Here is a 12,520-nt window from a genome sequence, read left to right as displayed (position 1 = left end):
TTAGATAGCTTTTGACTTTAACGATAATTGCATTGAAATGAAAACAGATAATAATCTATTTCACATGGAGATTTTAAAAGCGATGTATATTTCATGACATCATAGTTAATTCCAAAACCATTTCTGACAAAAACTGAAATTTTATGAAAATCTAAAAAAAATCATAAAATCGGTGAGACTTAAATTTATAATGTCAATTTTCAATATAAGATGTTCATAGTACAAAGTAATCCACAAACTTCAATTTGGCGTCCAATTAAGTTAGACAAATTGTTTTTGATTTTCGAACTTGATTTCAAGACAAATGGATTGATCATAAAAGATTTTATTTGTAAAGTTAAAATTTATGTTACAAGCAATAATACTTTCACTATTCCTAATTGGACAGGTGTGTTTAATAGATTATTCATGCTTTTTATAGTTTTTATAGTATTTTTTTTGTCATGATCTCAAACAAAGTGCACCATTTTATCGATCTGGACTGATATTTTTTTAAATAAACTGATAAGATATAGAGAGATATAAGAAGATGTGGTATGAGTGCTAATCAGACTACTCTCCACCCATGTCACAACTTATAAAAGTAAACCATTATAGGTTATGGTACGGTCTTCAACACGGAGCCTGGGCTCCATTGCCAAATTACGCTCGATTGATTCCATTGAGTTCCTCATTTATGTTGGAGTAAAAAACGAAATAAAGACAGTCATCTGTTTTAGTCTCAGTAAGTTAAATCATGACTTACAACAACCGTGAACACCCTACTACAAGACCGTTGTACCGACAAACAGACACCAGTAGACCCAAACCCCTGTAACAATGAGTGATAGTTAGTGTTGGCTCGTAATCTAGTGATCAAGAGAAAGAAGACCGATGGCTACATTACTGAATGTCCCGGGGTCGATTGCCTCCATCATTATAACAGACTTCCCGGTATCCTAGCATTCTCTTGTGTTGGGTGGAGATTGATTGTCCTTGTAAAACATTGTCGTACATATACGTTAGTTACATATCTCCATTAATCCCGATAGGCAGTGTACATGGATGCCACTGTACCCTCGCAGCTTTCGAGTCGAGATAACTGCGGCATTTACTAGTACATACGTACATAGTACATACACGTGAAGCCGACCTCACCAGAGTGTTCATATGCATAATATTAACGTTGACACAATTGAATGTTATGCGGAAATAATACGTTAATCAATTACGAATAAAAATATTACACCATTAGTAAACGGCAACGTGTGTGTCTCCTCAAGATAATGGATGACTATCTACAAAAAAAAAGTGGCCTTAGACTTGCAACATGTCTCTTATTAATTTTCTTTAAATTATTAATTCAATTCGTTGCCAATTATGAGATAAACAGTTTAATCACTAATTGTTGCATGGAACAGATGTTAGCAGGAAAAAACAATAGAATAGAGGTTCGAGAGTATACGTGAATTGACTTGATATATGTCTGTCTGGTCTGTCTGGTCTATATACACATTTTGTTGTTATTTATATTCAATGCATGCATGTTTCATTGTTTTCATATAAACATGTACAAAGCATACTGTATTTTGCTGTGTTTATGTACAATGAATATTTTGTTGTTTTTATACGTATATAATGAACATGTCAAACCTTGTTCTATTGAATGCACGACAAATCGCTTGCCATAGAGGGAACATTTTAGAGGGCATATACATGTATATAGAACCTTTCAATTATAATTGATACCAATAGCTGACATTTAACATAATTTTACTGAAATGTTTCCGAAGTTTACCCGAAACCCCCGCAGTTCTGGTTTGTTTCTTTAGTTTAGGTTTTCATATAGTAATCTAACTGTTTTCATATTGTTCATCAATACTTTTTTGAATTTATATAAACAATTATTTTTTTCCAAATATTGTAATGAGTTATTTTTGAAAGTCTCGTGATCGTTTTTTTTTTTTATACAGTTTCGACAAAAGTCAAGTTAAGCTCTGATCAGTGTCCAGGACAGGTTCAAACAATTTGAGCGGTTTTAACGTTTTAATTGACATTTAATGGTATCAAATCTTCACCTTGTGTATCATCACTACCGGGTACATGAGGCTATACCCTGGTAATTTAACAGTAATGTTGTTTTTCTTAGACAATGAACAGAGAACCAGGCCAAGGTCACATGTACCTATAGGTGGCGACGATACACTGTGTAGATACTCTTACAGTAGCTGTTTCCGAAGAGTTCATTCATCCCTTTTTTTGTGCACTGTTTTGTCTTGACGAATATTAATCTCTAAACAACAGTGTTTCATATACATGTGATTTTCTATAAAGTCGTGATTCGACAGAAATTAGACTCAGTAAAGTTGTCTTTAATTTGTTTTCACGTTCACTTTTCAATACTAATATCACAAATGTGTGACAATTGTTTGATAATAAAATAAGACTGTCTCGTCTTATCATAAACAATATAGTCTGCATTTGGATGAATGATATGTTTACGTTATAAGCAGGTTTAAACGCCCTTCACACACACATTTAAATTGGAAATTAATTATTACTTAATATCATTTTTAAGATAATGGCTAATATTACATTAGGCATGCTGACTTTCACTAATACATTGTTGACAATTTGAGATGGATGTCAATTTTATACTACAATACATTGGAAATGAATCGGTGACTTTTTTCATCTTTAGAGATGACAAGTTCTTTCTCGTTTTAATTTTATTTGAATGTCAGTAATCTTCAGAAGTTCAGCCGGTATGGTTTAATAAAACAGTCTCGACAGATTCGTGGTATTAAGTTCGCCTTGCGTGCGGGTGGCCTCCTGTTAGATCAATACCCGCTTATGTCAAAGCTTACTATTATAGAACCTCGTTATTGAAATAAGTGAATATTACTTCTCCTTTCTTCATGCAGCGCCCACTTCTCTTATGGAAGTGATACATATCTTGATCCCGACTGTATCATAATTAGGTTATTGCTTTTTCCCGCTGGGAACGCAGCTTTTCTGATTTAGACCAAAGACTAGGTGACGCAAACAAGAATTATGCATTTTTAAGTCAATACTACTGTGAAAATCAACGTGTGTGTTATTTGTATACATGTATATAGTCTTGGCCTTATATTTGCAATTAAATATGGATTATAGTGGTGGCAATTACTGTCATATTCCTGTTTTTATACTTCTCAATTGCATGTTACAGATTGGTAGTTATCTTCTTCCGAAAAAGGCCAACAACCGGTGAATGACTAGACATAAGCGATATACTGCTAACAAAGAGCTTCTTTTCCTGTTTGTCAAAACATTGCATTATTTGCACAATAATTATGCAATAGTTGGTATTTAGTTCGAGTTAATAGTAAGGTGTAAATTTTAACAAATTTAACATTCATGAATGACATTCCCAGTAACAAGGACGTATCCTTAAACCACAAAGGAGGAAAACAGTCACACATATAAATTAATAATATGTTTATTACCTTGAAGGAAAGTTCACTTTTTTGTGTAACACATTACTTATATGATGACTAAATTATGTAATGGTAATGTTATTTTAAAATGATTGATATATTTGCACCCAAAACCGCAAAGTCGTCTGTCACTTGTAAAGCTCCTAACTGTTCCGGTTCTTATACATACTTAGGATTCGAATATTTTGCTTTACCGTTCTTAGTGAAAGGTAAATCCAGAGAATCGTTTTAGATGCTTGAAGTGTTGTTTGCATTCCTTTAGTACATGTATACGCGTATACAGTAGCCAAACAGACATGACTGAGTGTTGATACTGACCCATTTCAAATACACGCGCAATATTCAATTGTGTACACATTTACATGTAATGATTGACACAGTGTGTAAGGACTGTCATACAAACTAAAGGATTGACTCTCTCAGTGGCGGATCAATAAAGTTACAACAGGGGTAGGATTGAAAGAGGGGGCTGTATGTATAAGAGTCATGTTTCAGTGATTTCCTACATAAATTTTGCACAAAAGGTGGACCGAGCGCCGCTGTCTTCCCTTACGACGCCTCTGACGCTGTTATGTCTTGAAAAAAGATTCAATCAAAACTGTTCATATAACGAAATCCGGACTATGGCAATCACTCGTTAATATTCTCGTCTTGAACCTAGACCTTCAACTGATAGACACACAGCAGCGGACCAAAGGGACATATTTGACCTATTCCCCTTTAAGGTTTAAACTTATGTTGTCTGTTTATTTTTATGCCACCAAACACAATTACTATTATATCTTGGGTTAACATCTTAAGTAAGTGTAATATAGAAATAAGAAGATACGTTATGATTGACAATGAAACAAATTCATAAGAGACACACATGACGTAGAAGTAAGCAGTTCGGTCGCAATACAGCCTACAACAATAGAAAAAACCAATACAGCTTACAAACAATAGAAAAAAACCAATACAGCTTACAACAATAGAAAAAAAACAATACAACTTACAACAATAGAACAAACCAATACAGCTTACAACAATAGAAAAAACACATTACAGCTTACAACAATAGAAGAAACCAATACAGCTTACAACAATAGAAGAAAACCAATACAGCTTACAACAATAGAAAAAAAACAATACGACTTACAACAATAGAACAAACCAATACAGCTTACAACAATAGAAAAAACCAGTACAGCTTACAACAATAGAAGAAACCAATACAGCTTACAACAATAGAAAAAAAACAATACAGCTTACAACAATAGAAAAAACCAATACAGCTTACAACAATAGAAGAAACCAATACAGCTTACAACAATAGAAGAAAACCAATACAGCTTACAACAATGAACAAAACCAATTCAGCATGACAAGCAATGAAAAGCCTCGAATGATAAATGTAAAACAATTCAAATAACAGCTTATTTTTAAATATTTATTAAACATTAAACGAAAACCAAACACGATCTGCAGTTTTGCTTATAACATAAACACAAATGATATTGGTATTGGGCATCCATTCATGACACAACATCAGTTGATGCACAGCAAGAACCAAAACCACACAAAAGCAAAGGAACAGCGCCATTACTGATGTTCTTCGTCTCAAAGTCACTTTAAGACTTCAAAGGCTTCAAAACTATATAGTCCACCAGGTTTGTTTTGTATCAGTCGTAAAGTGACAGACGAAGAGAACATTGAAACAATTACTGCATGGCAATGGTGTCCTTATATTAATATTGTTGTCTAATTAAACAACGATTCGGTGCATTGACAAATGTCACGTGCTTGCATATCAAACATTCAGAATAGACATGTAAGAAAAAATTAGCATATCTGTCAAAGGCAATTTCTGTAAAACGAAAAATGGGTGTAAATATGAAAAAGGGCGTTAAACGTACACAAACTCATAATAATTCATATTCACACTGTATATATTGACATTTCATATTTAATTCTCAATTTAAAATTTAACAAACAGATGCTAAGTGTCTAAACATTGTGCTTTCTTTAAGAACAATTATAATTTATTTATTATTCTAAACTTTTAACGTTATATGACATATCGTTTTAGCATGTATATTTGGAACATGCATCTGTTACATGTATTATTTGAAAGATGAATGCCATGTATATATAAATTGTTTAATTTGATTTCCAACTGAATATGCATGAAATGTTTGCCACAAGACATAATTCAAACAACCCTAGGCCTCTAATTCTATAAATGAGGCGCATCAGTGTCCGGATAATTTATATATTGTAACTTTCACAATATAATTTTACACATCTGTTGCACAATTAGTATATCAAATTAAGAATGAAAATAGAGAATTTGTCAAACCCGACCAAAGAGCAGAAAACAGCAATATATAGCATTGGGCCAGTGTTTTTGTGTTGTGTCTCGTCTGGACAATATTCTTTTAAAATTAGTACAATAGCCTTATACAATACATTTTTTTCCGTAAATTTTGCTTTTGTAAATTCTTCAACATACAGTTGCTCATCACAGATACCAGGCTTAAGTCTTTGAAAGCCGGGAGACCGTTTCGTTTACAAAAGACTCACCAGTAACGAAAACAGTTTAAAAGGCAAAACAAGGGTACGGAGTTGAGGGCATTGAGAACCGATAACGAGCTTTCTGTAAAACCCTTATAAAAGGGACAGTTAGGTGGATAGGAAGGAAATAACTGGCTGTTTATATATACATTTTGTAAAGAAACAAGGAAAGATACACTCACATACATGTATATTGAATTATTTAACGTTACTTTCAGCACTATCGGCTTTTTAGCGGTTGTAAGTTTAGATGATAAACGTTGACTAAGCGCCTAAGAGAACCACCAAATTTCGATAGGCATACATGTAAACAAAACGGGGACTTTTATAGCTGACTATGCGGTATGGGCTTTGCCCATTGTTGAAGGCCGTACAATGACCTATTGTTGTTAATTTCTGTGTCATTTTGGTCTCTTGTGGAGAGTTGTCTCATTGGCAATCATATGACAGTTCTTGTCCATTCGTTTTTTATGCGTTTTGTTTTTTGATTTTGCCATGTGATTATGGACTTTCCAAATTGATTTTCCTCTGAGTTCAGTATTTTTGTGATTTTACTTTTTATACCACATCTTTATTTTATATGTATGACGCATGCATAAGAAAAACACTGAAATAAAATTAACGGTACTTATTTTCTTGCTCCAGATGCGCATTTCGACAATACATGTCTCTTCAGTGATGCTCGTGGCCAAAATATTTAAAATCCAAAGCTTATATAAAGGACAAGGGCTGCAGATGCCCAATCATAACTACATGTGCCCGTGGATCACCTATATTTATTTATCTCGCGTTTAAACTTTATCAATACATATTGACACAAATGTCTCAGTATAGTATTTGTCTAATATCTAGGACATTCTTTAGACCTGGTGTTGTTGTTAACGCCGTTTTATCTTTTTACGTAATCGGAAAAGACCGATATAGTTTGTTGCAATTGAGATTAAAAATATAACTATTTCACAATTTCGTCATTTTTTAATCTTAGTATGTTTTTAAACGATAGAAAACTTATTTATCTCAATTAGAAATGTGTCATTTTGGTCTTTTGTGGATAGTTTTCTCATTGGCAATCATACCACATCTTCTTTTTTTTTTATATTCGTGATATTCGTTGCTAATGCGGCGTAAAGCAACCAACAATCAATCAATCGTGATATTCGTGAAAGGGGGCCTACATGTACAGGGCGATTTCGGTATAACAAAAATAGATCACAAATGTGTTGGATAGAGATAATATATCTTGTTTCGATTTGCATTTCACTTGTTATGAAAAATAGCAATTGTTTGATTGATTAATGTCCAGTGACAAATATATCATGAATATTAAAGCCAAATGAGATAGGAATACTTTACCACTCTTTTAGAAACTGGTGAGGACTGAATGCTGTACTAGTATTTGATATGGATCTCCTTTTTAAGACATTTTGTACCTTTTTGAATTGATAAATTATTGTTTCCCTGTGCATTTATAGGTCACAATACTACATTTAAAGTATTTGATTTTATAATTCGTTTGATTCTTAAATTTTCCATATAACTCTAAATTTAAAATGGATTAGGACTGGCAATGAAGCTATTGGTTTTCAATCATGTTAGGTTGCTGTCTAATGAACGCATAACCTACATATACTTTCAACTCACATAATTATAAAAGAAATGCACATTCAACATGATAGATACAAGTAGACTTATATTTGGACAATGGCAAAGATAAAAATCATTGAAACAACGATGAGGTCATACATTTCCCAAGAAGTCATTTGAATTCTTGTTTGCTATTTAAAAATGATATGATCTAGATGTGCACCTGCAGAATGAATAAAAAATTACACATATCAAAGTTTTTTGAACGATGAGTTCAAAGTTCATGGCTGGATTAGATTAACCAGATTAACAAGAACTAGTTGTTGGATTCTTGTATATGTATGTGCGTTCACGTTTGCTTTATATTTAGCCTATATAACATGTGCTTGACCACAACCAGGAGCCTAGTACTAAATGGATTTCTTTAAATAAGTGTGAGGACGATATTTTTTTGCTAAAACAACATTTTAGCCAACGAAAATGTCTCCAGTCACATCAGACCCACTTATGGTTATCTAATGAATGTCACCTTTAACGGTAGTTATGCTTTTCCTTCATCGAATTAGCCATCTTTAGTATTGCTTTATTATTCAGATATCGCTGTTAAATTCGTTCATCATCTTTTGTGACTAAGTGCATTTGAGATCTTGACATTATTACCCAGTGTGACGTCTAAACAAACAAAAATCAATCAATCACAATAAGTGCGTCAATTATTACAAGTGGCCCACCAAATCTACTCGAAATATGACCACTGGAATTAAATAACAAGTGTTATTTAATAAATTTTTAAAGTTTATAATTTGATCAAGTAGCACTTCACATACCACACAACTATCTTGTTATGTAAACTTACCTATTTTTTTACTTATTTTATACTCTACAAATTTATTAAGTAACGCTTCACGTGCCACAATATTATGCTGTTTTAGTAAACTACTCGAATTGTCATTTTGATTGTCCATTTAAAGAAAATGGCAGCATACTTTTATCTCATTGAATCTCGTATGTGTGGTTAAAGGAAAGATTCCGCAACACGATCGTAATGAAATATGCACAATGGAGTTTTTATCTTGAAGGGATTGCATATGACACTCAAGTCTGTGGGGGTATGACAATGACTTTTCCCATTCTGCAGGAAACCCAATGGTTACAATGTTAGAGGGTCGTCCCTTTGTGCTAGATGTGTACATGCCCAGTTACATCCGGTTGCAACGAAGACATGATTCCAAAACACGTGTATATATCGTGTCATACTCTCAGTGGGGGGAAAAAACTCCGAAGAACTATTCATTTAATTCATACATAGCCAGTTACCTCACGGAACCTCCATCCCTTTTTGAAACATACATGTATCTCACGGAACCTCCATCCCTTTTTGAAACATACATGTATCTCCATTTTTGTGCCCCACTTCGATCGACCCTGATTATCAGCAAAACTCGTTTCCATTTAAAGGTTGCAATCATATTCGACGATTTTGGGTCATATTTGGTATGTCCAGTACAAGTATGGTATGAAAAGACGTAACTTCCTTACTACTACTGGAAGTGTTTAACAACTTTGACTGACCTCCTTATAATTACGGGACAGTCTCATATACCACTGAATAAGACAAAGGGTTAAAAAAAATCATGCCAAAGAACTAATAGTTCACACATAATATTAAAAAATGTGAGGCTGAAATAATATTTGTGTGAAAAATGCCGAAAGTGTGTATTTGTTAAGTACAGTAAAACATATTGTATATATACGATCATGAAGTCGTATTTGTAGATGCTGGTTAAAACCGTTTTAAACCTGGCATCGAAATATATTATAACTCAAGAAATTTTTCACTCAAGAAAGGATATAAAATCACAACAAAATTATATAAGGCTGCTTCTGGTAACTACGTTTTGTCCATGTAAGTAACCGGAAGCCATTAAAACTTATCACAAGGGTGTGAAGAGGAACAACATGACCCAACGAATACATTAATTGCAGGTTACGTATATACATTTAAATGTTTACAAATATTTGATATTGGAGAAAACAAATAGCCATCAAATGAAACTGATTAAAATCGATCTACTTCAGATGTCCACTTATAGCAAAGGCGAAATAAACAGGAAAAGGAGTGGTCATTTACAAGTGAAGTGTTCATTTACTGTTTGTCCACGGTGAGCAATTGCATTTTAATTTCCTGATTGATGAACACTGTAACGTACGTTGGCAAGCAAGGACTAAGAGAATGAACAGAGAAGAAACTAGGAAATAGTATTTTTTGTTGAAATTGAGAATGAAAATGATGAATGTGTCAAAGAGACAACCCAACCAAAGAGCAGAAACCAATGGGCCTGCAATACAGCGAGAAAATCCCACACTCAGAGGCTGGCTTCAGCTGGCCAATGATAAACAAATATGTACTAGTACATTGACAATGGACGTCATATACTTTATATGTTTTTTTGTGTGTCACAATGACATACAGTAAGTTTGTTTGTTGACTAATATAGCTGAACGTCCCTTTTCTCGCTCATTCACACACAAGCGATAAATATATAAGGAGATGGCTAAGTTTCAAATTGACCCTGCCTTAAATCAAAATATTGAAAGAAACTTATACAAATACTGCATTGTCCATGTGAAAAAGGCTGGTTTTTGTTTTGGGAGGAAAGAACACATTTATCAGCAGTTTGACGTAATTTACTTTGATGTAAACTCGATTTAGATATATCATATTAGATATATTATATTTTCGTAATCTATAAAAAAAAAAAATGATATCTAGTTTATTCAATTTCGCAACAATAAGAAAAGAAGGTTGCTAACATGACCTGAAAATTAAAACTGCAGTTTGTTTGAATTTGAAATAATCTTGTAGAGTTGTTCATACCCGGAAGCGTCATCGAAAGCATGCAATTTATATTTATTCTTAACAAAGATGTTACCATATTCTTTATCAAAGCAAATCAAATATATATAGTTTAATATGAAACAAACGATTTCATTATCTATATATTTTAATTTTTGTTTATATACTAATCATAAGAAAAGCAAACAAAAAGAATGTCTCTTCGTGTTCTGTACATTAGGTTGCTGTCTTATTGACGTTAAACCAACTCTTTCACTAACATACGACAAAGAAAAATATCCAGCAAACATAATGTAGCAATTTCCCCCAAAGTTATCACCTTGTTATAAATACTCCTAGTTCGCAACCGAAATTGTTATAATTAATGATTATCAAGATGTATGAATATTCTCGTTCATTATCAGAAGATTTTATAAACATGCTTTTTCATAAAGAAATTTTCAATTACATACATTTATCTTTTCAACGTATGTACATTAAAAGAAAACGCAATACGAATATTGACATTTCCATACAAATATAAACCCTACAAACTTTAATAAAACTAAGGATTCTTTTTTAAATGTAGTATTTACGTTGAGATATAGAAATTTGTCAGTTTTGGCCCATAAAATATGCAATACCATGCATCTAATAAAATTAATTAAATCAAACCTTTAGGATTTTAACTATATTAAAGTATGCACACTTCAGGTTTAAATAATTGTAAGTTAAATATAAACTTATATGTTATACTAACTCTTTAATAGGTGAAAAATTGTTTCGAAGACACTTAAAAACAAACTGAAATACTGTTCATTATGGCCGATTTGGGAAATCGACAACCTTTTAAGAGTTTTAACAGAAGATATAAAGGTTCGTTCATAGCTTTATTAAAAAAATGCTATCAAATTTTCGTCAACAGGTTTAGTTAAGATGTTTAAGTTTGAATTCAATATGAATAAGATTAATTATGTATGTACAAATTTAAACTAGCAGACAAACATTTCTGTCTACATATCAATTGAATCTGCCGGAGAGACCAGTCTGTTTTCTGCAGTATGTTTATTGCAATGCTCAATCTGAGTGTTTCCAATGCTTTAAAGGTTTAAGTATCGTTCAACAATTTGAAACTATGTCATTACTGGTAGTCAATACACTTGTTAAGCTGCACAACAAACGTGCAAACAAATAAACATTGAAATAATCAAATAGATGACATTTATTATAACATTTTATAAATCAGTTTCTAAATTTCATTCAACTTGAACTCTAAAAGCAAAATATTGAAAGTCATGGAACTATAAGCACCTCTTGATTAATTAACCTCCATCGTGAATACTCAAAGCAACACACACAAAAAATGAAAGTCAGGGAAGTAAAAGCTTCTCTAGCTTTACCTTCAAGGACGCTCAAAACAAAACAAAAATATATGAAAGTCACGGAAGTATAAGCACCTATTTTTGTCTTCATTAGGAACGCTAAAAGCCAAAAAAAAATCATCAGTGTAAGCAAAGGATATTAAAATTAAAATAGAATAGTATAAATAATTAAAACTCACCGATGCTCACGATGCCAATGTCCAGGATGAAATAACTCTTGTGTCCGACGTCTATGAGTATTGGTCAGATCCATTATGAAACTTAATATTTACACAGAACACGCGCCTTCATTAAAATAACTTGCACCAAATTTAAATAATGTTCCAAAAGTTTTCTAAGTAATTTGATTTTGTACAGTCAAGTATCCTTCTTTCTAAACAGTGCAGTGATTCGCTAAAGATTACTCAGAGTTTGAACAATATACCGAAGTCACTCAACAAAAAGCACAAAGTTGTGTATATTTTTTTCAATACAATGAAAAGATTCGCCAATGGAAAATTGATTAATAACTGAGAGAAAATTCACCCAAGTCACGCAACAAAACGCACAAAATTGGGTAGATCTTCTTTTAATACTAAGAAGTGATTCTCTAAAGTAAATCATCCAATTATTTAAATAAGAAAAAAATCTCTGAACTCACTCAAAATGCACAAACAACAGCGAGTGAATGTGTTGATGCATTGACAAGTATACAAGCTGATAAAATA

At 32.6% G+C, this 12,520-nt stretch overlaps 1 protein-coding gene across 1 annotated transcript in view; it reads right to left on the bottom strand.

Moving 5' to 3' along the window:
* The window catches only part of LOC134695723 (uncharacterized), an 81,742-nt gene extending 69,677 nt beyond the window's left edge, over positions 1–12,065 (bottom strand). Inside the window, exon 1 of the mRNA XM_063557109.1 lies at positions 11,993–12,065. The gene's annotated coding sequence lies outside the window, so the exon portion shown is untranslated. The remainder of the gene's footprint in view (positions 1–11,992) is intronic.
* Between the last annotated feature and the right edge of the window lie 455 nt (positions 12,066–12,520).

Source organism: Mytilus trossulus, chromosome 14 (genome assembly GCF_036588685.1).
Source record: "Mytilus trossulus isolate FHL-02 chromosome 14, PNRI_Mtr1.1.1.hap1, whole genome shotgun sequence".
NCBI lineage: Eukaryota > Metazoa > Mollusca > Bivalvia > Mytilida > Mytilidae > Mytilus > Mytilus trossulus.
The sequence above is the reverse complement of the archived record's forward strand: the minus strand, read 5'-3'. Positions and strand labels throughout refer to the sequence as shown.